The sequence below is a fragment of the Callospermophilus lateralis genome, chromosome 1 (assembly GCF_048772815.1).
Source record: "Callospermophilus lateralis isolate mCalLat2 chromosome 1, mCalLat2.hap1, whole genome shotgun sequence".
NCBI lineage: Eukaryota > Metazoa > Chordata > Mammalia > Rodentia > Sciuridae > Callospermophilus > Callospermophilus lateralis.
In genome coordinates, this window is record NC_135305.1 from 110,838,434 (window position 1) to 110,860,938 (window position 22,505).

Genomic DNA, 22,505 nt, shown 5'->3' on the forward strand with positions numbered 1-22,505 from the left:
CACTTTTTGGGGGAGAAGAAAATGGTCTGGAACTAGATGGAAATGGTGATAGTTGCATGATCTTTGAATATACAAAAGAAATTGCATTGTACATTCTTAAAAAGGATTTTTTGGTATGTAAATTGTATCTACTTAAAGAAAAAAATTAAAAATAAAATAAACCTACAGCCCTCAATGTGGTCTGTCTGAGCTCAAATGTATATGTTCTATATGTGGGAATGTGTGAGTATATAAATACAAACACATACATGTACCTTAAAGTTGACTTTGAACATTGAAGCATATAACTGACATACCTATGCATAAATTTGATGAATTTTCACAACCTGAAACCTTCCTTCCATGCAACAAAGCACATCAGCACTACCTCACACATCCTTCAGGTGCTTTTGCCTCAAAGTTAACCAACCCTAAAGTCTAACACCACTGAGAAATTCTGATGTTTCTCATACCTAATATGCATGTTAGTCTTGTGTGTGTAGCTTCTGTCCCTGAAAAATAGACACCATCTAGTTTGACAGATGCTCTTCTTGGCTTAAGGAAGCTTAGAATAAGTCTTCTTGAGCACTTGTCTGTGCTAAGTGTTTCTCATGACTTAATTCATTTAATTCCCCAAGCAAGCTTATCAGTAAGGTATTATTATTACCATACTAAAAAGCTCAGGACATTGTTGTGTCCAAAAGTCTAGTCTATAACCCCCTATTTATTGAATTAAATATTAATTTGGTGTTGCTGTGAAAGGATTCTCGGGCTGTATTTCAAGTCTCTATCAGTTGACTTTAAATTAGGAGATTATCCTGGGTGGACCTGATTTAATCATTTGGAAAGCCTTAAAAACAGGGCCAAGGAGTCTAAGAAAGAAAGAAAAAGAGAAGGCGGAGAGAGAGGGGACTTATTTGGAGCATGTAAAATGAGGAATTATGATACCTTAACTTGTACATGCTAGTAATGAATGGTAACCAATTCAAAGGCAAATGTCATTCATTCTTCAATAGGAAGTAATTGTGAAAATGGCAGCATATTTTCAAAAAGTGTTTTTAAGTGCTTTGGGTATAGACTGAGGAGTGGGATAGCTGGGTCAAATGGAGGTTCCATTCCCAGTGTTCCAAGGAATCTCCATACAGTTCTGATGTCATGTATTTTTCCAAACTGCCCTTATAGAAAACTCTCACTTTTCAAATCCTGAATCAGATTTCGGGTTCAGAAAAATAAGGTCACCGAGTTCATGGTAGGATGATAGAGGTGTTTTGGACAATAAGACTTTCCAGACTTATCTTTCAGAGAAATCTCAGTGAAACACTTCTCAAGTGGGTCTAAATCGGTGTCAAACAAATCCATGCATATTTTAAGAACAGCAAGTATTCATTCTATTTCCATAACCCCCTTACCATGCATCACTGAGCCAAACACTAAAGGTAAGTCTCAATAAATAGGGATACATATTATCAACTCTCTTACCTTGTTCAATGCTAATTCAAGGACCATTTTTTATTTTCAAATGTGTAACTAAGGCCAAAATGGGATGCTTAAGGTTTCATTCCAAACCTTTTCCTCTTCAAGTCTTCTGCATCTCAATTATTAATCTCCCACACATTGACTGAGTTTCTTAGGCCAAAATCTTAGTCATGATTATCAAATTGATTCTGCCTCCAGGCATATCCCAAAGCTGGACCCTTCTATCTCCATCACAAACACCCTTAATGAAGGTGTCAAGCTGATTCCAAACCCACTACCCAGACCCAGCAGACAGCTGCCATGCCTTGTCTCTCTACAAGCCATGCTATGTACAAAAGTGTTCTTTTCAAAACTGTAAATTAGATAATATCACTCCCCTGCTTTAAATTCCATGTGACTGTTACCAAGAAAAACCCTAAATAAAACATGCTCTTAATTGATTTCAAAATACATAATTTTGGAGTCACACACCTGGGCAATCCATTAGTAGTCTCCTACTTGCTTTGCTGTAGATCACACCTCAGATCTGTGGGTTATATTGATAGTGACTATCTGGGTCACTCTTTAGGGACCTGAAGGCCACTTTTGCTGAAAACAATGACTCTTTGCTTGGGCCAAAGATATCTGATGGGCAACTAGAATGATTTTACTGATTTTGTCTCCTTTGTTGCCTCAACCTTTGGGTCAGATTCTACTTAGCAATGAAAGGAAATATGTTAGTCATTGTAGAAAAGTTGTCCAAAACTGTATCCTGTATCATAAGGTTAATTTGACTTAGACTTGGTTAGTCTCCCTCTCTCCCCATCCCTCTTAAAGACTAAAAGACACCCCTCCCCCAGCCACTGTGACTGGAAACACTAGACCATGAAAGGAAAGCAGTGGCATCTGAGTTCCTGGAAGCTCTCCACCTATTCCCAGAAAGGACAGGGACATCCCTCCCCTTCATTGATTCATCCTTCTCTCTCTTTATTCCTCTTACATCTGTAGCCCTCTAACCTCCTGGAGTTAAGCTGATTGGTGAGCAAAACTCTCTCTTCTCCATTCTTTGGCCACTGAATAAAAATTCCTTTCTCTCCTGCACTTGTGTTTAGGACATGGGTTTTTCTGTGAGATGAGCCTCTGAACTTGATATTTGATGAAACTAAAGAAATCCGCAGAGTTTTAGGTATGACAGAGTTACTAAAGACTTTCAAAGATATAGCTTAAATATCCTTAATTATAAGTCCTTTGAGCATAAAAATTAATTGAAGGACTGTGAGATATATCAGTGAATAAAACATGACTTTACAAATAGATGAACTTATAGATTAGGACTTTCTGAAATGGGCCATTTTTGAGAGAAAACGGGGCAGCATTGAAAATTTACTATCCCAGGACAACTGAGCTGTGCGGTCAACCCATATATAAGGAATATGGCATTTATTTAAATAATGAAATGCCTGCTAAAATAAGTAGTTTGCCATCATATACAATAATAAGACCATGTATTAGGTATGTATGGATGATAACATTGCTTTTCTTAATGTGGTTTCATGCTTACTGGATGAGTTTCTGTGTGTGAATCATAGAGGACCCTCAACAACACTCATGGTTCATAAAATCATATGACCCTTTTTGGAGTTTTACATTCTGTGGAGAGAAAGATGCCTGAGTGAAGGTGTAGCCATGAGAAGGGCTCTGTGTCTGACAGGGCCTTCAGACTGGAACAAAACATGAGCAAGGGTGAAAGGCTGGGAGACTCGGGAGTACCGCAGAACTCTGGCCTCGGGGTTGGGAGCACGTTCTTTAATGGGGTGGCAGGGCCACCTTGGAAGTCTGTGGTAATACTAATGAAAGCTCAGTGCCAGAATTCATTGATTCCAAGATTCATCTTCTTCCACATTTTATCATCCCTCAATTTATAATGGGTCACACAATAGCCAAAGTCCAGGATGTGGTCACAACTGGTCAGTACAGCTGTGTGTGTGAACTTTTCATGGTGTCATCACTTCACCTGTGTTGAGTTTGACTTGGGGGTATAAACATCTTCAGAAGGATTATAATTACACTGCATTCAAGAGAAGAGCCATGAGTGTGCAGAAAGATATAGACACATACATGGCACTTAGATTTGATATTAATGAAGCAAGTATACATCAGTGAGAAGCGACCATGAATCTGCATTTCTAGTCACAATCAGCAGTTTTATGGAGCCCAAGGAAGGAAGGTCTCTACAAGAAAACATATTCATGTTTCATTTTATAACAGACATTAAAAATATGACTACCCAACCTATCTTAAACAGGAAAATACCACTTGCTCAGCTTGTAGGAGAAGGTTTGAAGAATATCTTAGTGGCAATTCAAGCAGCCTCCCCTGATCTATGCTCCATGCTCCTAAAGTCAAAGTACATGGTACCAGGGAGATGCAGTCATCCCTGAGGTAGCTTGGAAAAATCTAGGAAGTCTTAACCAATTGATTTTGCTTAGATTCTTTTTTTTCCATGTTTGTGAAAAAGTAATGTATAAAAGAAATATCTGTCTATATCTTGGCTATAGCTCAGTGATAGATCACTTGCCTAGCATGTGCAAGGCCCTGAGCCCAATCTCCAATCCCAACAAAAAGAAAAATTTCCCTAAATATAAGTATGAATATAAATTAGAAGTGGCAGAAAAGTGTTAGGTCACAGTTGACTTGATGGCATACCTTTTTAATTATTGCTCTGCTACTTAATGACATGTTTAACAATCATGGCTATTGTGAAGATTAAGTTTATGTATCTACTTACCTAGGCTATAATACCCAGGTATTTGGTCAAAAACATCTGAATGCTAGTTTGAAGATATTTTTCCCATGTTATTGACATTTAAATCAGTGGCTTTTGAGTAAAAGTGATTACCTTCCATTATGAGAGCGGGCCTTAGCCAATCAGGAAGGTTCTAAGAGAGAAAACTAAGGTCCCCCAAGGCAGAAGGAAATTTGCCAGCACACTGTCTTTAAACTCAAACTGCAAAATCAACTCTTCTTTAGGGACTCAGTCTGCTGATATGCCCTGCAGAATTTGGACTTGCTTTTCCTCATAATTAAGTGAATGTTTTCTTTCAAATAAATTTTTTGATGCAAAGTCAGACAAACTGCTGCTGCTGTTGCTACTACTGCTACTTTTACTACTTCCTCCTCCTCTTCCTCCTCCTCCTCCTCCTCCTCGTCCTCCTCCTGTTCTTCTCCTCCTTCTCCTGTTTCTGTTTTCTAGAGGGCCCTCAATGTTATAGAGACTTAGGCTCAGTAAATTTGGTAGTGGTCCCGCTCTGATCTTGTAGCATCTGGTGCAAGCTTACCATGCTCAACTGAGCCTTCTATGAGCAAGTTTGCCACACCATCCTCACAGTCTTATCATGGGGTTTGGGGGAGACAAGACAGTCCAAGGCATTGACTCAGTGGCCAGGCTTGGAGAAAGAGGTTGGACACCATGTTTGAAGAAGGGAACATGGTATAAGTGACTGCATTCTTTGCTGTTTGTGCCCTAGAAGGTTAATCATGAACATGTTTCTTGTTTTACAAGGAGGAAACTGAGGCCCAAAGAGATCCAGCATACTTTATATCACCCAGCTGTACGGTGGCAGCCTGCCCCTCTTGGTTGCTGGGTTCTTAGCCCCTTTGGTAAAGGGAGAGGAAAGCTGGCATTCTGGGAACCTCCAGGTGAGGGGAAGTGGCTTGTGTGTGCCACTGTACTTAACCTTACACTCCCAGAGTCTGCTCTCCATAGGGAGGTGTTTGGTTGGAGGGGGGCTTTCCCAGTGACACTGGCCACTGTTCTCACCTCTGGGAAATACTGAAGAGATCAGCCAGGCTATACTACTATCTACCCAGCTCTGATTTTCCGATCCTGTCCCCTAGTTATCCCCCAACCCAAGCCCCTAGGGAGGGTGGCAAATCTAACACCTCTGTTCAGCTCTCTGATACCTACAGTGGCTGTGACCAATGAGGATATCTGACCTTGGAGTTATGGGACTATTTCTGAACCAACTAAAAGAGCAATCAGCCAGGTGCTCCTCTGTCCATTCAGCTTTCTCCAAGAGGAGGATGTAGTGGAATGAAAACTTCAATCACCTTGTGATTACTCAGTGACTGGGAGAAGCCAGTCACAAAGCAGTCTTTAACGGAACAGGTGCATTTCCCTTGAGGGCCCTAAATGTTCATGTGTTGCTACTGTGTTAACCTTTCATCCTGTGATTACAAAGAGCGGGCACATCTGAAATTGTCTGGATTCCTTTTAGAACCAGACTGCTTTCTTTAAAGGACAGTTTCATTTTCAGTATTAAAAATATAATGAAAATAAGTAGATGTTATTATTCAGAAGATTCATAGCAACAATAATTTTATCTTTATTTCTATAGCTCTTTAATCAGTGTCAGAACAGTGACTACATTCTCTTTATTTCCTTTTAGTACATTGACTTTTAAACACATAAAATCTTGATTAAATTAACTCATGTATGAATTCATGATTTACTATAAACCTCAGGAAGAACAACATTTATTTATTTTCAGGTTAAGATTGGCTCTCTTATTCTGAAATATTTATTCCAGGAACCAGAGGGGCTTTTACCTAAGACCCTGGTGGGAAAAGCATTCCCCAGACACTGGGTGGGGAAGGGGATATTATTAAGATGACTTGCTGATTCCTATCACTAAAAACATAAGTTTCACGAAGACAGAATTTTGTGTTTGTTGTTCATTACTCAATCTTCAGTCTCTATAACATGCCAACCAACAAATATTAGGCATCTAATATATGTTTTTTGAATGAATGTCTCAATTATTCATTTACCAGCTTAACCCCATATTATACAAATGATAGTTGGTACTTAACAAAAACACGAAACAACAACTTTCTATTTGAATATTGTCACATTGTTTTCTGATTGGTAGAACAGTTGTTTTAAAAAAATCTCTTTAAAGAAATGGCTATTAGTGTAAAAAGAACTTACTTTACCAGATAGGGCGTACCACAAATCTAAAGTAGTTAAAAGTTGTGGTCTTGATGTTAGTATAAACAAATAGGCCTGCATCTCAGAATAGGAAGATCTGAGACAGACTTTCGTATGACAGGAGCTTAGTATACATTAAAGTGGAACCACAAATCAATAGGGAATGTTTATGTAGGGGAAGTTTTTATAGAGAAATTTTTTAAATAAAGAAAAAACGAAAACCAAACTGAACCCAGACTACACACTGCACAGGAAAACTAAAAATAAATATTTAAATGTGAAAGATTAAACTATAAAGTTAATTGAAAAGGGGTTAAGTGTAGGAGGGATATCTTATGTAAAACCTCAAAAGTACAAATTATAATGCAAAATTATGCATTTGATTATATCAAAATAAGGCTTTCTGTTCAAGGTCTACCTATCTTGGAGAGCATCTACAGTCAGATGATAGATGTGAAAAAAATACCTGTGGTATCAAGGAACAATATATAAGGAACTCTTCCAAGTCAATAGGACTTGTGAAGAACCAAAATGGAAAAATGGGCAAAGTATATGATCAGGCATTTTACAAAACATGAAAATTTCAAGGTTGGAAAGCAAAATAAAGATTGCTTTCACCATTTTTAATCAAAGAAGTATGCATTAGACTGTACTTAAATAGTCTTTAATAAATGACAGGGGCATGAGGCATTTCCTTCCACTAAGCCTTATTGCTAGTAGCTCTAGCCACAGGTGCAAGAGGAATGAAGAAAATAATACCTCCCTGCCCCTTCAAGAACTGTGATTTGTGGATAGCAGAGAATGAGAGACAAACATCTCTAAGTTCAGTTCTTAAAATCTGTGACATATTGTTATTTGATATTATAGATATTTTCCTCCAATCTCTAATCTGACTATTGATAGTCTCCAACATAGCATTCACTGATCAGAAATTCTTAATTTTGAAGGGAGGAAATGCACTATTTCTGCCTTATAACACATGCTCTTGAAGTAATAAGAAGAAGGTAAAAATGGACCATAGAGAAGAGGTGAGTAATATGAGCAGAATACCCTGGGAAACCAGGTTGTGCCAGGAAATGCCCTTCTGGCCTTCCATGCAGGCTAAAGGGAAAGGAGATGATGTTCCTGCTCACAGTCTGGGGTTCTCTGCACCTCTCCCCAACCATTTCCAAAGCCGAGCTGCTCCCATGCCCCCTTTACCTCAAGTTGGGTAATCCAGACTAGCAAGAGCTACCACCAAGCCAGAATCAGCCAAGAAGGTAAGAGCTGAAAAGCCCTGAGACCCTGATGCTGAGGCAGCAGAGCTGGGAAGGACAGGTCCTGACCCTGTCATCCAAAAGGGCATTCCTGTCACTTCAGGGAGATATGAGTCAGTTTTGTGGTCATTCTCAGTATCCATGTGACTCTGCCATTTTATGTTTTATGCAATACTTGGAGTGGTGGTAATCTGCATGACTAAGTGACAGGAGTACACAGGAGTACTTACAATTTCCAGGGGTGCTGGGACAACCTTTACTACTTTGTATCCCCTCCTCTGCAGAGCCTGGAGATTAAACAGAATTTCTCCCTAAGGCTCTGTCACTTCCCGGTTACTAAGGTTCCAATGACTGTTTCCTGAGCTACACTGGGGTTTAGTCATCATTCTAGGCCCTGAGTCTGAAGAAGTGGACATAGACATGAGGGCGGTCCTAAGAAGCTTGTGGAAAAACAGGATAAATATATCAAGAGCAAAGAACATTATCTAGTAATTATAATCTCTATGCATAGAAGTAAAACAGGATGGTGTGATGGAGACTGAGGATGCTTTAGACTGAGGAGGAAGCAAAGGTCTCAGAGGAAAAGATATTTGAGTGAGAATAGAATGAAGATAGGGAGCCAGAAAGAGGAACAGCAGATGGGAGGTTAGGAACGTGTATGGCTTAGGCTAAGAACAACAAAAACCTGAGTAGGGGGAATATAAAGGGCCACCAATATTTGTTGGGAGATGGGGTGAAAACAACAACAACAACAAACCTTGCTACTGTATAGGGGTCAGATTGTAAGCAGACAATGTAGACATAAAGATATCAGTAGACATTTTCAGTCACCCAGTTAACAGATGTCATTTAGTGGGTGAAGTGTTGAAAGGGAGATGATGAGAGGTGGAGGGTACATGTTCTGGATGTTCCTGGGTATTGCATATTAGAGCTGAGGAAAAGAGAGGAAGTCTTAGAAGCTTGAGAAGCTGGATAGATGCTTGTACCATTTATTAATCTGAGAAGGAAGGAAGAGGAGCTATTCGGAGGGAGTGTGGAATAAGAAGTCAAGAGTCCTGGTTGGGTAACATTTGGTTTGAAATTAGTAGGAATGTCAAGCAGGAAATTGAATGTTGAAATCCAGGGTTCTAACTAGATATCAGAGCTGGGGGAAGGACTCTGGTCTTCCTCTGCATCATCCAGCTGCCATTTACAATGCATTAGAAGGGTGTAATTCCGGGCAAGAGCAGTCTAGGCTGAGCTCTGCATCCTATGACATTTGTCAGTTGGGTTTGGGGAGCACCGAGTGAGAAAGGAGGTGCTCTTAAAGGAGTGTTTTCAGAGGAGTGAGAGGCCAGCTGGATGGACTGCTCTTGGAGGCTAAGTGATATAAACTTTGTGGCTGACTACAGAAACCCACGTCAGACCAGTCTACACAAAGCTGAATAGAAAGGCATTTAGATACCAGCATTGGCCTGGGACATTTGGCACCTTTACTCATTTGTCACATGTCTGAGTTACAAGTATCTGTTCCAGTGACCTTTTCCTATTCTACCAACTAGAAGCAGAAATTTATCATTTCTTGGACCTTCCTATTCAAAAAAGAGGGAAGTAGCAAGAAATTCAAAACTAAAGTAGAATGACAGAACAGAAAATGTGAAAAATTCCAGAAAAATCATCAACCCACTTCTTACATCTAACACAATTCAGTTTCCCAGGAACCAAGTGACTTACATAAGTTGACAGGTGGTTAAAAGGTCGGGACTAGAACCCAACACCTCTACCTCTCCTTCTGTTATTTTTACCATGAACACCCTGGGAAGGTGTCTCAATTATCAAATTCTCATCCCAGTTCCATAGAGGGGACCAATTTTATTGTTTTCCGACATATTCTAAATACTGGGTACTGCACAAACTGATTCATCCTTTTCCAACTACATGCCAGTTTATCTCAGGTGATCTGTGGTTGTCAACATATCATCCACCACCAGAAAAAAGATACAATTCACAATCCCAGTCTTAGAATCTTCTTCACAGGATCACTTCCATACCATTGTCTCAATGGTGGGCTCTCTTGGAATGACTTTGAGGTAACAGTTTCTACAAGAGTGATTTGAGGAGGAAATGATCTCAGGAGAAAACAGAGTGAAGAAGACAGGCAGGGAATGAGAAGTGACTGAAGAGAGTAAACTCTCAGGCAAGGTCCCACAGAAAGTAATCTCAGACTGATCCACAGGTTGACCTAATTCTAGCCAGGATCTTTGAATCTTCTTCCCAATGAGGCCTCAACTTTTGTCCTTATGAGTCCATCTTGATATCACTAAATGTTAGCTAGACTTCCCCCTCAATATGTGATCACGTTGATGAGGTTGCTCATTTTTTCTACCACTGAAGCAGGTCTGCTAACTTTCTTAGGTACATATATTTATATGTTCATTTTGAGTTTTCTGTGCCCTTATTTTTGTCCTATATGTGCCTCATAAATAGAATATAGTTAAATTTTATGTAATGAAGTTTCCTACATCGAGTTTGAGAATCTTTTAATTGGAGTGTTTAGTCCCATTTGCACTTACTGGTTATTGATACTTTTGGATTTTTAAAGATTTTATTCATTCTGTCTACTGTTTTAGCTTAACATTTTTTTGGATACTTCATTGTACCAATCCTATTTTATTTTTTCTTCTTTTCCCCCTTTACATCTTTTTTCCTTCTACTTTAATTCTGATGTGATTTACCCTTAAGTTTTTAGTATATATTCTAGACCTAACAAAGTCAAGCATTAATCAGCACCTCCCCAGCAATATAGGGAATGACTCAGAATAACTTAGCACCCTCTCCTACCCTACATGTCTGTTGATAGTCTCTAGCATTTTATTTCCTTGTCATTTCTTTATGTCTGAAAACTGCAGTTGCTAATATAATAACTACATTATATAATCATTTCCTGTTTAGATTTACCCAGGTAGTTGGCAGTTCTCACCACTGCTATTGGTTTTTTACCCTTCATCTGGATCCTGTTTGCTTCTTCCTGAATTTCAGTTTCCTTGTTTTGTATTCTTTTAGTAGTTCTCAGTTCCAGTATAGCATTAGGACAGGACCCTAAGGCCAAGGGCCAGTGGATGGCTTATGAATTCCATGAGGGTAAAGGCCATGAGTATGGGAACCAGACTTTCCATGGGAGGCAGAAAGAGTGGTTTGCTTTGAGCCCAAAGAAAACCCACCAGATTAGCCAGAAGCCCAAGTGCAAGAGTTTTCAGGGCCTGATCTTTGAGGACAGGAGGCAAGAACAAAAGTGTGGCAGAAACTGAAGTCCATGTAGTGTAGCTAAATATACATTGTCAGGGTTTAGTGCTTCCTTAGTATCATCATCTTAGGCTAATGTTCTCAGGCTTGAGAACTTGGAATTATTTTAAAAAGTGAAACCACATACACATTTATTGTAAAATGGGTTATAGAAATCATCACTCTTTTCATCCCCAGTGATAACCTAAGTACATATTCTATTTCTTCTGCTTCAGTACTTCTCCTTGCTTAATGGAATTCTCGATCTTTCCTTACATCTATTTTCTTAGACCAAGTTGTCATTATCTGGTGTCTGAATTGCTACAGAAAGATCCCATCTTTCTCCCTTCCTTGAGTACTTTTCCTTAATTCATCTTGCATCCTCTTCTTGCCCCCAGGATGATCTTTGGCCTGGGAGGCTTTCTTAATTGTGAAGCCAATGTGTTTTTCTTCCCTTTACATGGAGCCTAGACTTTATTCTCTTAGTTCCTGTAGGGAATTCTGGAAGGCTACACTGGGAAACACCTTTTCTGAGCCATATTCATTTTCAAATGAAATATCTCTGCTCTTTAGAAAAAAAGGTAAATCATATAAAGAAATATATATTTATTGGTTACCACATGTTTTCAAGTATATATATCCATTGTGGAATGGCTAAATCTGGCTAATTCACAAGCATTACCTCACATAGTTGTGTTTGTGGTGAGAACACTTTACATCCACTCTCGTGACATTTTTTTCCAAGAATATAATATGCACCTTTAACTATAGTTGCCATGCTGCACACTAGATTTCCTGAACTTGTTCCTCGTCACTAACTATAATTATGTGTTATTTGATACTCTTATAGGCTCTCTGTCACCAATAACCCCACTTGTGGTGCATACTGTCCTACATTCCACTTCTGAGATTGACGATTTTAGATTATACACAAGTGAGGTTTATATGGTGCTTTTCTTTCTATACCTGGCTTATTTCACTAAATGGACTGTCCTCTGGCTTCATCCATGGTGTCACAAATGACCATATTTCCTTCTTTTTATACTGAGTGCTATTCATCATATGTGTATAACCACCTTTTTTCTCCATTTATCTCTGGGCTGTGTTGGTTGATGCCTTATCTTGGCTATTGTGAATAGTGCTGAGTAAACATAGGAGCACAGATACTTCTTTCATGAACTGACTTGGTTTCCTTTACACATATACCCAGAGTGGGATCATAGGATCATAGGGTAGTCCTGCTTTGAGTTTTCAGGAACTTCCCCTCTGTCTCCTATGATAGGCTGTACTAGTTGACAGTCTCACCAGCAGTGTGCCACGGCTTCCTACTCCACACTTTTGATCACAGCCATTCTTACTGCAGTGAGGTGATACTTCATGTGGATTTTTGTTGTTGTTGTTGTTTGTTTTGATTTGTTTTTTGCTACTGGGTATTGAACTCAGGGGCACTTGAATACTGAGACACATCCCTAGCCCTATTTTGTATTTCACTTAGGCAAATGGTCTCACTGAGTTGCTTAGTGCCTCACCATTGCTGAGGCTGGCTTTGAACTCGCAATCCACTTATCTCAGCCTCTGGAGCTTCTGGGAAACAAGCTTGTACCATCCAGCCTAGCTGTCATTTGGCTTCCATCTGCCTTTCTGTGATGATTTCCGTGATGATTACTAACACTGAGCATTTTTTTTACAGATGTATGTTGGCCATTTGTATGTCTTCTTTTTGGATGTGTCTATTCAGGTCTTTGGTTCATTTTCCCATCAGGTTTCTTGTTTAGTTTATTGAGTTCCTTATACGTAATTTACAAATATTTCCCCTGATCTCTGGGGTTTTTTTTTAGTTCTTCTGAAGTTGGCTTGTTTTTTTTTTTCAGCTGATTTATCAAATGTTTATTTAAGTCATTTAAGTTTAAAAGGTAAATTAATCTTAACAGTTGTAATTTATGTTACTATTCACTTATCTGTACGCTAATTTGAAAAGAATTCCTTAAAAAGAAGGAAGACAACATACACCATGTACACCTGTATAAACACATACACGAAATCTTATAGCTTGCATTTTAGGAATTTAGTTGTAAGACAGAAGAACATTAAACTTAACAGTTTATAAAAATATATTTGGTTCCAAGTTAAAATTTTAATTTTTTTTTAAATTTTTATTCCCTTTAGTTATACATGACAGTTGAATCCATTTTAATATGTTTCTACAAACATGACACATATTTTACTCTAGGTAGGATCTAAGTCTTGAGGATGTTTACAGTGGTGAGATGCACTGTGGTGTACTCATATATGAGCATAGTAGAGTTATGTTATATTCACTCCACTGTCTTTCCCATTCCAACTCCCTCTCTTTCCTGTCCACCTCCTTTGTCTAATCCACTGAATTTCTATTCCTGAAGCTGTTTCCATGTGTGGATAGTTGTTCGGAATAATATTTCTACAAATGGAGGTTCATCCCTGGTGGTGTCTGTTTTGTTACTTGGCTCCACCTTCTTTTGCTTCTTTTCATTTGGAAATTATCTTCAGTCTGTCTTTGACTTTTATGGCTTTGATATTTTGGAATTACACTGTCATTACCAGTTATGTGTTTAACAATTTTATTAATGACAGACATATCTTTTAATTTTTCTATTGGAGATGGACCCCAAAAATACAGTTACTGTATTTTTATTCAGTTCTGAGAATCAAGCCCAGTGCCTCACACATGCCCTACCTCTGAGCTACAACCCCAGCTCCCTAGCTAGTTATTTTGTAGAGTCTCTCAATGTGAATTTCCTCCTAATTAGATTCAAGTCATGCATTCTTGCAGAATACCACACATGTGGTTGTGAGTTTTTCTCAATCCATTTTATATGCAAGCACATGCTGTTGATATAAAAGGTATTTTAATTTTGACCCTTTGTTGAGAGGATATTTTTTTCTCTTATGATTTTTTTCTTATGATGTTTTTCAAGGGAAGATACTTTAAGGGTATGCAAATTTTTGTTTCTCATTTAAGTTTCGCCCATTTTTCAGCATGCATTGATTCTTGCATGAAGTAATTGCTACTAATTATAACAGTTCTTACCAACTGATGATCTTTTTTCTCCCAACTTTCCTCTTGTATTTATTGGAGTTTTTTTAGGATTCTTCATGCTTTATTTTCTCATTTGCTTACATAGACATGAATTCTTAATATATAATGGATTATACCATTGTTCTTTCATTGTACTTGTTTAGTTTGTTTCTCTCAGTCACTATCCTGCAAATATAATATCACCCCCATTTCTGTCACCAAACCTTATTGATGCTTGTTTTTTTTTTTTAATTTTCTCTATTCAGAATCATATTTGCATAGTCTTTTTTGTCTTTTGCTCAATCTTTGAATTCAGTTTTGGGCATAGCCTTAGTGAATTCACTTTACTGCTTTGCTTAGTATTTCATTGTAGTGAATTTAACATGTTCCATTGTAGGTGTACATTTGGGATGTTTCTAGTCTTGCTATTACTCATAGCTCCACTATAGATACTCTTTTGCACATGTCTACTATGCACGCAAGTATGTGTTTTTTGGGGGATACACCTGGGAGCAGAATGTTCAAGGTCATTAGATACTATTAATCAGTTTTCCAAAATAGTTGTACCTACCAGTGTTTACATCCACAATCAGCTTAAAAATTCCTGTTGCCAAATGTCATCTTCAGCACTCAGTGTAATTAATCTGGTTAGTTCTATGTGGTGAATGTTCAAACTGTAACTTGAACAGCCTTTCCTTGATAGGTCCTGGTCTTCAATTTCTCTACTTCTTCCTCTAGGAGGTGTGTCAGTTTCTTTAAATTCTCCCAGCCACATGTACTGGGATTGGGAGGTACCTTGGGAAATCACAGCCTCACTTGCTGAGATCATCTCTCTGAGTCCCCATTCTCTCTTATCCTAGCCCTTGATTCTTTACTGGTGGTAAATGGAGTTGAACCTTAAACACCCAAAATCTTGTACTTTGATCCAGCTTGGCTCTGTCTTCTCAGGAGGCAACAGGGCCAGGCTATTCAAAAAACTGCAATCTTAGGTGGCTTCCAAGGAACAGCTATATTAGAGATTACTTTCAACTACCCAATGGAAAGACAACTTCAAACTGAAAGAGCATGAAAGTGCTATGCATCACAACTCTGTAGGCCACCAGGGCAATTCGGCAAGACCCTGTCTTAAAATACAAAAGGCTGAGGTCGAGGCTGTAGTATAACCTACTGGGTTTGATCCTCAGTACGGAAAGCAGCAAATTGAAGGCTAGTTTTTTGAAAATATTGCATTTGACATTGTCAAGATGGAAGAGAAAAAGAATATGAGTGTCAAGTAGAATTCATTATTATGAAACTTTAAAAAAACGCCACAAGCTACTGTGTGCCAATAATTTAAAACCTGAAAAAGTTAACTTTTCTAAAAAAAATATGATGTTTAATGTGATGAGTAGCAGGAAAATTATTAATCTTGATCAATTTAGACAATAGAGTTGAAATTTTACATCCTTTCTAGTGAAAGGAAGAAAAATTCACTTAACATATAATTAAGTTTATAATATGATAAGAAAATATGTTTCCAAAAACTTCCTGTAGTTACCCTTATGGTAAAAAAAAATGTGTTTTTTATTTCTTTCTCATTAAATCAGGAACAGACCAAGTGGGAGCCCAACTTCCTAACAGCTTAGTGTCCTGCTGGAGGTCATGTGTAATGTGGGGCTCCTTGTAAGTCAGGTGGTTTCTGTGAACTCCCAAGATTGTTTGCCCAGAGTTCAAATTGGGACAATAGTACTTATTAGTGGGTCTCTAAAAGAATAAATTGGGTCAAGACAAGTATTTAGCAAGTGCCCTACATATAAAGGTCATCCTGCAAATGGTGACTGTCCTAATCCTGGTATCCTGTCAATACTTTCAAACTATCCAGGTTAACTTCACACTAACTTCCTAGAAATTGAGTCATTGGCACAAAGAATTTTGCACACTTAAACATTGGTTGCACATTGCCAAGTAGCCAATCTTATAGCTTTTTTCTTTCACCCCCTCATAGTTATGGGATGGAATGTGATTCTACACCTTCTGCTTTCTTAGAATCCAACAGTCACTTAATAGACACTAGTTTATCAGTGTTCCACCTTGAGATGGTTCTCAGTTCTCTTATCGTTACTCTGTCTTAAAGATATTGATGTCTGCTTACTTTCCAGGTGGTTTGTATACTGTCCAATGGTGGGAAAAACAGGTACGATGAAATAAAATATATATATATATATATATATATTTATGTGTTCAATGCCTGACTCAAATCCAGTGTGTGGTAGTACATCCCATGGACAGAACCTGGTCATTACTGACTGTGGCCACAAAGGTTGCCTAGCAGATGATTTGCAAGATGGGAGGAGCTTTCTTGAAGGTGGAGATAGGTATGTAGGAATTTCATTAACTTCTCTTCTATTTGTGCATAATGAAGTTTAAAAGTCTACTTTTTAATCTAATAAAATTAAGTTTTTTTCATATTTCTGTTCTGAATTTACTTTTTTCTGAAAAAAATTAGAAAAACAACGTTCATTAGTATTGATTGTTTCTATGATATTGTTAATCAGTGGAAGTCAATAGCAGGATTTGTGGCAAGCATGGATGAGGGATTAACCAAGTAAGTAAGCCTTGGCAGACATTTAGTTGTCAGCTGCCTGGGTACCAAACAGAAGAGGTGGACCTGATTCATATTTGTTTGGGGTTTATTCAAGTAGTTCTTAGCCATGAACTGTCCCAAATTTCTGGCAAAGTTATACTCTCTACTTCAAAAATATTTTGCAGGAATGATTGGGTTCATGTTTGATTTTGTTGTTGCTGTGCTTTTTTTTCTTTTCTGACAGAGTGCAAAAGTAGCAGCTGACAACTCCTGCTTTTGTGTAGTTCTTTGTGTGAGACATTGTTACCACAGGGCTCTCAGGACATCATGAAATAGAAATGAAGATGTCAGGCAAGCCACAATCTCTTCTAGAGGCTTGTGGTTCTCTTCCAGGCTCTTCTGGGTGTGGCAGAAGCTATTTCCTTATGGAAGTAGCACACAGGTCCCAATGCTTTGCTCTCTGTCAGCTGCAGACCCATCTCAGCTCTTCGATATTGTCCATGTTCCTTTCCACACACCTCTCCCATCTTCCAACCAGCCAGGGCACATCAAGTATTTGTTCTTCTAGAGGCCTGTAGGTATAGAATTTTGGCTTCTTTAGGCCTTTCTATGCAATCTACCCATAAATGAAGATGTGCCTCCATTTTCACACCTTTCCTTTTCTCCTGGAGCTACTTTTCCTCATCCTTAGAGTGAAAACCACACCACACCTAAAAATGAGTTTGTAGTCCTTAAGTATTTAATAAATGGCCCTCATAGATGCCCCTCCCCTTTGATGTTTGTGGCCCAATTGAGGATAACTCCAGAGTGTTCTTTAGGGAAAATCTATCTTCCATTTCCACAGAAGGCATAATATTCCCTATTCTCTACTTGAAAACAGTAAAATTATTTGGTACAGCTTTTTTTTCTTTGAAATTAGAAAACAATGTTGCAATAATGGGACAACAGCATCACCACGCACTGAATGGACACTCTGAAGTGTTTTCTAGGTTCAGCAATGAACACATAGAACCAAATGCTGAATAAGGTATCTCATGAAGTTTAAATTTTGATAAAGAGGCAGACAAATAAATACAGCACATAGTGTCAATGGTCAGGTGTGCTAACTCTGAAGTAAACATTCAGGGGATAAAAACTTGAGACATTTTATGATTTTTTGGACATGTTGTACTTGTCATAGTAGCTGTCACTCTTGCAAAGCAAGATGCTCCCTCATATGATTATCATGGATGAGCCCTTGCCTAAGGTACTGACCCCAAAGGAAGAATCTCTGGTAACAGCGTTTTCAGTTGGTTCCATTCCCCAGGAGGTGAAACTACAGTAGTCATGCATGTTGACAACATCAATAATTTGTAGTAATTTTAACAGTTCTTATTTGTGTGTATTCAAAAACCCTTCTAAAATGCTTAAGATATCAGAAGAGACTGATACCTTGATCAAAGTACATATGTGAAAGAATTGATCCTTAGTTGGATTCTTTGGCTACTGCTGTGAATATGTATGTGTGTATAAATACACATGTACACTCATGTACATATTTTTTGTCATGGATTAATTCAGAATCCAAATGATTCTGAAATTTTAAGATTCCACCTAATTTATTTTTTTCTGCAAATAGGTGGTACTCTGAATGTACCTTCCAGGAACTGGGAAAGGAGATTGTGGATAGATTGAAGAGCTGTTTGCAAGGTCAGCCCTGGGGTCGGTGTACCAACTGTACATCCATAGTCCTCCACAAGTGGAGACAATGCCCACAGAGACAATTTGTTCGTGACTGAAAATACATTTTTGTTGACACACTGGGATGGTGGTATGCTGGCATGTAGTCCAGTAGGTAGAGAACAGAAATGATCCAAAATACCCCCCACACAACACAATGATACAATCACACACACCACCAAGGATTATCTGTCTCAAATTTCAATGGTATTGTCATTGAGAACCCCTAGACTAAAATAAATAAATAAATGAAAGAGACCTCTGGACTAGTCTGAATTTGGAGTCTGTGAGTGAAACTGTCCTGAAAGCTACAGTAAGGTGAACCCTGATATTGTAAAAAATAGCAGAGGGCAGTTTGTCCCAAGTTGAGGTTTACTTACATGTTTCCAGGTTCCCTTCAAGTGCCTTGAGTTCCTGGTTTAGAAGCGTACCACATGCACCACAATCTATTGTGGTCTAATAGGATAGAGTGGGAGGTGGTCCGGTTCAAGCTGTGCTTGACCATGATTGCACACACAGGTGAATACATACATTTAGATGATGTAAGCTGTTCTGTTTAGATGATGTAGGCTGTACTGTGAAAAATCTGTTCTCGGGGAGAAGAAAAAACCCTAAGTGACATGTGAAGAGAAAGAAGGAGCTTGTAGACTTCTGTGGCTTGGTGGGTAGATAACAGCCTCAACCCTTTGACTTTGTGGTTTACCCTGAGTCATGGTACATATTGGAGTGTCATGGCAATATCTTTTCCCTTTTCCTTTCATGGAGTGCTGTGTGGAGCTCTTTTAAGCCTTAGAGATTCACAGATGTCCATGAACACACTGTCAGTGTTTCGCAGATATCACTACTTTGATCCCAGAGTTTTTAAGTCTCTGGGCTGGGGTTCCCTCCCAGCTTTCTCCTCAGCCTCATCTGTTTGTAGGGCTTGCTGCCCAGGAGAGACAGCAGGACTCTTCCTGAGGTTGAGAGGAAAGGTCCCTTCTCATAGGATATGAGTGGCTCTGAAGAGACTCCTCCTCCTACTCCCCAACTTTGGTACATGCAATCAAGACTATAAACTGTGCTGTATGGATGGGTGTCAATGTCTTCAAGCTTTTAAACAGGTGCTAAATGTGTGATGTTCTAGCACTCTGAATCCTTCTGAGATGAGATTCAGTAAACATCTTATCCTAATTTTTAAAATATCAAGCTAACTTTCATTACAGGGAAGAAATGAATAAATTTAAGTTATTTTTTTTTGTCGTCGTTCTTGTTGAAAATAATAATCGTCTTGGAAATCCATCTCCAGGAACTGTTATTGACATGGTGTTAACCAGGGAGCAGTGATGAGACAGTTTTATTTTGACATCTGAATCTACAACATTCTCAGTTCACCTTGGCCTAATCACTTAATCCCAATAACTTCACCTTAGAAACATTTTCTGAACCTTGACGACTAATTTGGTCTATATGTTTTTCAATCATGACCAGGGACTCTTCATTAGGATTTAGAAATTATGATTGGTCTTGTGGTTAACTTTCTTAATCAAATATTTGTGTCTGTAAAAATAAAGGTTAATTTTACTGTGGCCCTAAAATGCCTTTAAGCATAAATATGAAAGTAGCAAATTATGTGTTTGATAGCTTGGAGCATCACAAAATTAATATGAAATATGCCTTATCAAAATGCTTATTTATGTAATAGTCTTAAGGGGTTTTCTGTTTTTAAAAACATTTTTCTGCTTTTAAAGGGAACAATATTTAAAAAAACAGTTTCTATTATGACACTTATCCTATAAGAACCTGGACAAATGATGCATTATGACAACAGGATGAGACATCCAAAATTCTTAGAAAATGAAATGGTTGCAAAAACTCCATATTAAAATATGCATAGGGCTGGGGATGTGGCTCAAGTGGTAGTGCACTTGCCTAGCATGTGTGAGGTACTGGGTTTGATTCTCAGTACCATGTAAAAATAAAATATTGTGTCCATCTAAAAAATTAAAATTAAAATTAATATTAAAAAATAAATAAATAAAATATGCTTATAGTGGAAGATTATTTTTTGTAGTTGAAGATTTGCGGCATGTCTCTATTTTATTTTCATATTTATATGTGGTGCTAAGGATCAAACCCAGTGCCTCACACATGCTAGGTAAGGGATCTGCCACTGAGCTACAGCCCTAGACCTGGGGAAGACTATTAAAGGAATAAAAGTCATTAGAAAAGTAAATAAGAAATGCTGAATTAAAACATCAATTTAAATTTGGATAATTAATAATGATAAACTTTACAAAAATGAAGAAAAATTGGAGGAAGTACCAAAGAGCAGTTTACACAGAAAGAAAATGGTTAAATAGAAAATACATTAAAATATCTGTAATGCAATGGTAATCCATAAAGATATAGAACATAAGAAAAAAAAAGCATTCAGGAAATTGTAAGTCAAAATAAGACTTGTTGTATATCAAATAAAAGTTTCTGTATAAAAAATGTGGGAAGGAATAATAATCAAAGACAGTCTCTGAGCTTTGGAATGAATACTCATGTTTGAAATTGAAATGAAAACACTCATGTTTGAAAAGAGTCTCATTCCTGTGGTTGTGAGTGTGTTTAAAAAAAACAAACAAGGTAGGTCTCTGATAGTATAATAACATTTACACAGGAAAGGGCTATAAAGTTAAAACATTTTAAGGTCCCCAGTTATTGGGGAAAAAAAAAGATTCTGGTTAAGTTTACACTTAGATGTTTTATTTGCATAATTGAGTTGTGTGAAATCACAATGGGAAATAAAATATGATATATATCAATAGAAGGGAAGAAATGAAGTAGCATTAAGGAAGGGCAGAAACCTGGATCAATATGGTCAAATGTAGGAAAGAACGATTTTAAAAAGCACAAGCAGAATAACCAATGCATTACACAAGACTCTACATGTAAAAATAAAATTCTGTATTTACAACAAATGAAAATAGATTAATGTTACTAGTGATGTCATTTACTGAGTTTGAGTGTATTCCACCATTTCTTAAGGAGAAACAACAAGCCTCATCTTTGAATTTTTGCATCTAATTTCTAATTGCCATGCAAATATGCCAATTCTATTTCTTTTCCTAAGCATCAGTACTTACATTTCAAGTCTCAATCTCAGGAGACTTATTTTCTGCCTGCACTTAATTGTCCTTTATAGATTCGCTTTATCAAATCATTGTTAATTAGACAGGCTTATAAATCTGTCTATAAATCAGATTTCTGTAAATCAGCAAATGAAAAATTTTCATCTGATACTAGGATTACCATATTTCTTCTCTGAAATAAGCTGACACCCCCATGTTCTGTAATTCAAGTTATGACTTTTCATTGTGAATCAGTCTTCAAAATATGGTACTTTTAGTTCTGCTCATTATTGATGTTTTCTATGACACCATCTGCTTGGACCTGGATACAGGACAGAGTTTAACTTACAAACTGTACCACATGAAGTACAATTTGCCAGTGAGTATTTTGTTACTGATTTGCCTTCAGATCTCTAAAATGTGTTGTTCAAAATTGAGCAACTTTCAACCTTTGAATTGATATCTATGACAGTGTAAAGTTAGAGAATGTAAATGTAAGTTTGAGATGTAAAGTATATATTTTTTTCTCTTCTAAAGGGCATCATCTGAGTTCCCGCTCCTTGCCACAATACCCATAAACTGGCTTACCTTGTGGGCCAGAATAGTCACCAAGAACCAAATAAATCACAGTCCAACTCTATTACCTTTGAGCTGCAAAGGAAGAAAGACCTGATGTGATGTTGAAAACCACAGTTTGTACTTTGTTTGTTTGATTTAATTTTTTACTTTTGGATATCTGAAATAGATTCTTAGCAAAGTTTTAATCATTTGTTATTGCACATGGGAGAATGTTGACTAGCAACAGAGATACAAAATCAAAGAAAAAAACAATATATACTCAAAAGAAATTCAGAAATATGACTCTGATATTTGGGATTGCTTATTATACCACATATTCCACAGGAGGCAATTGAGTGGGAAGTTGGATGTATGTTGACAGATATATAGGTCTGTGTTGAGAAGATGGGGTCCAAATCAACTGTGCTTTCTACTCAAAATATTACCACTGATTTGACCCAAGACCTTTGCAGCCTGCAAAGAACTGCAAAGAACAAAGTATTGTCTTGCAATTTCCTTTTCAGATGTTGAAAAGCTTATGTAACTAAATGTGCCCAATGGGTTCATTCCAAGT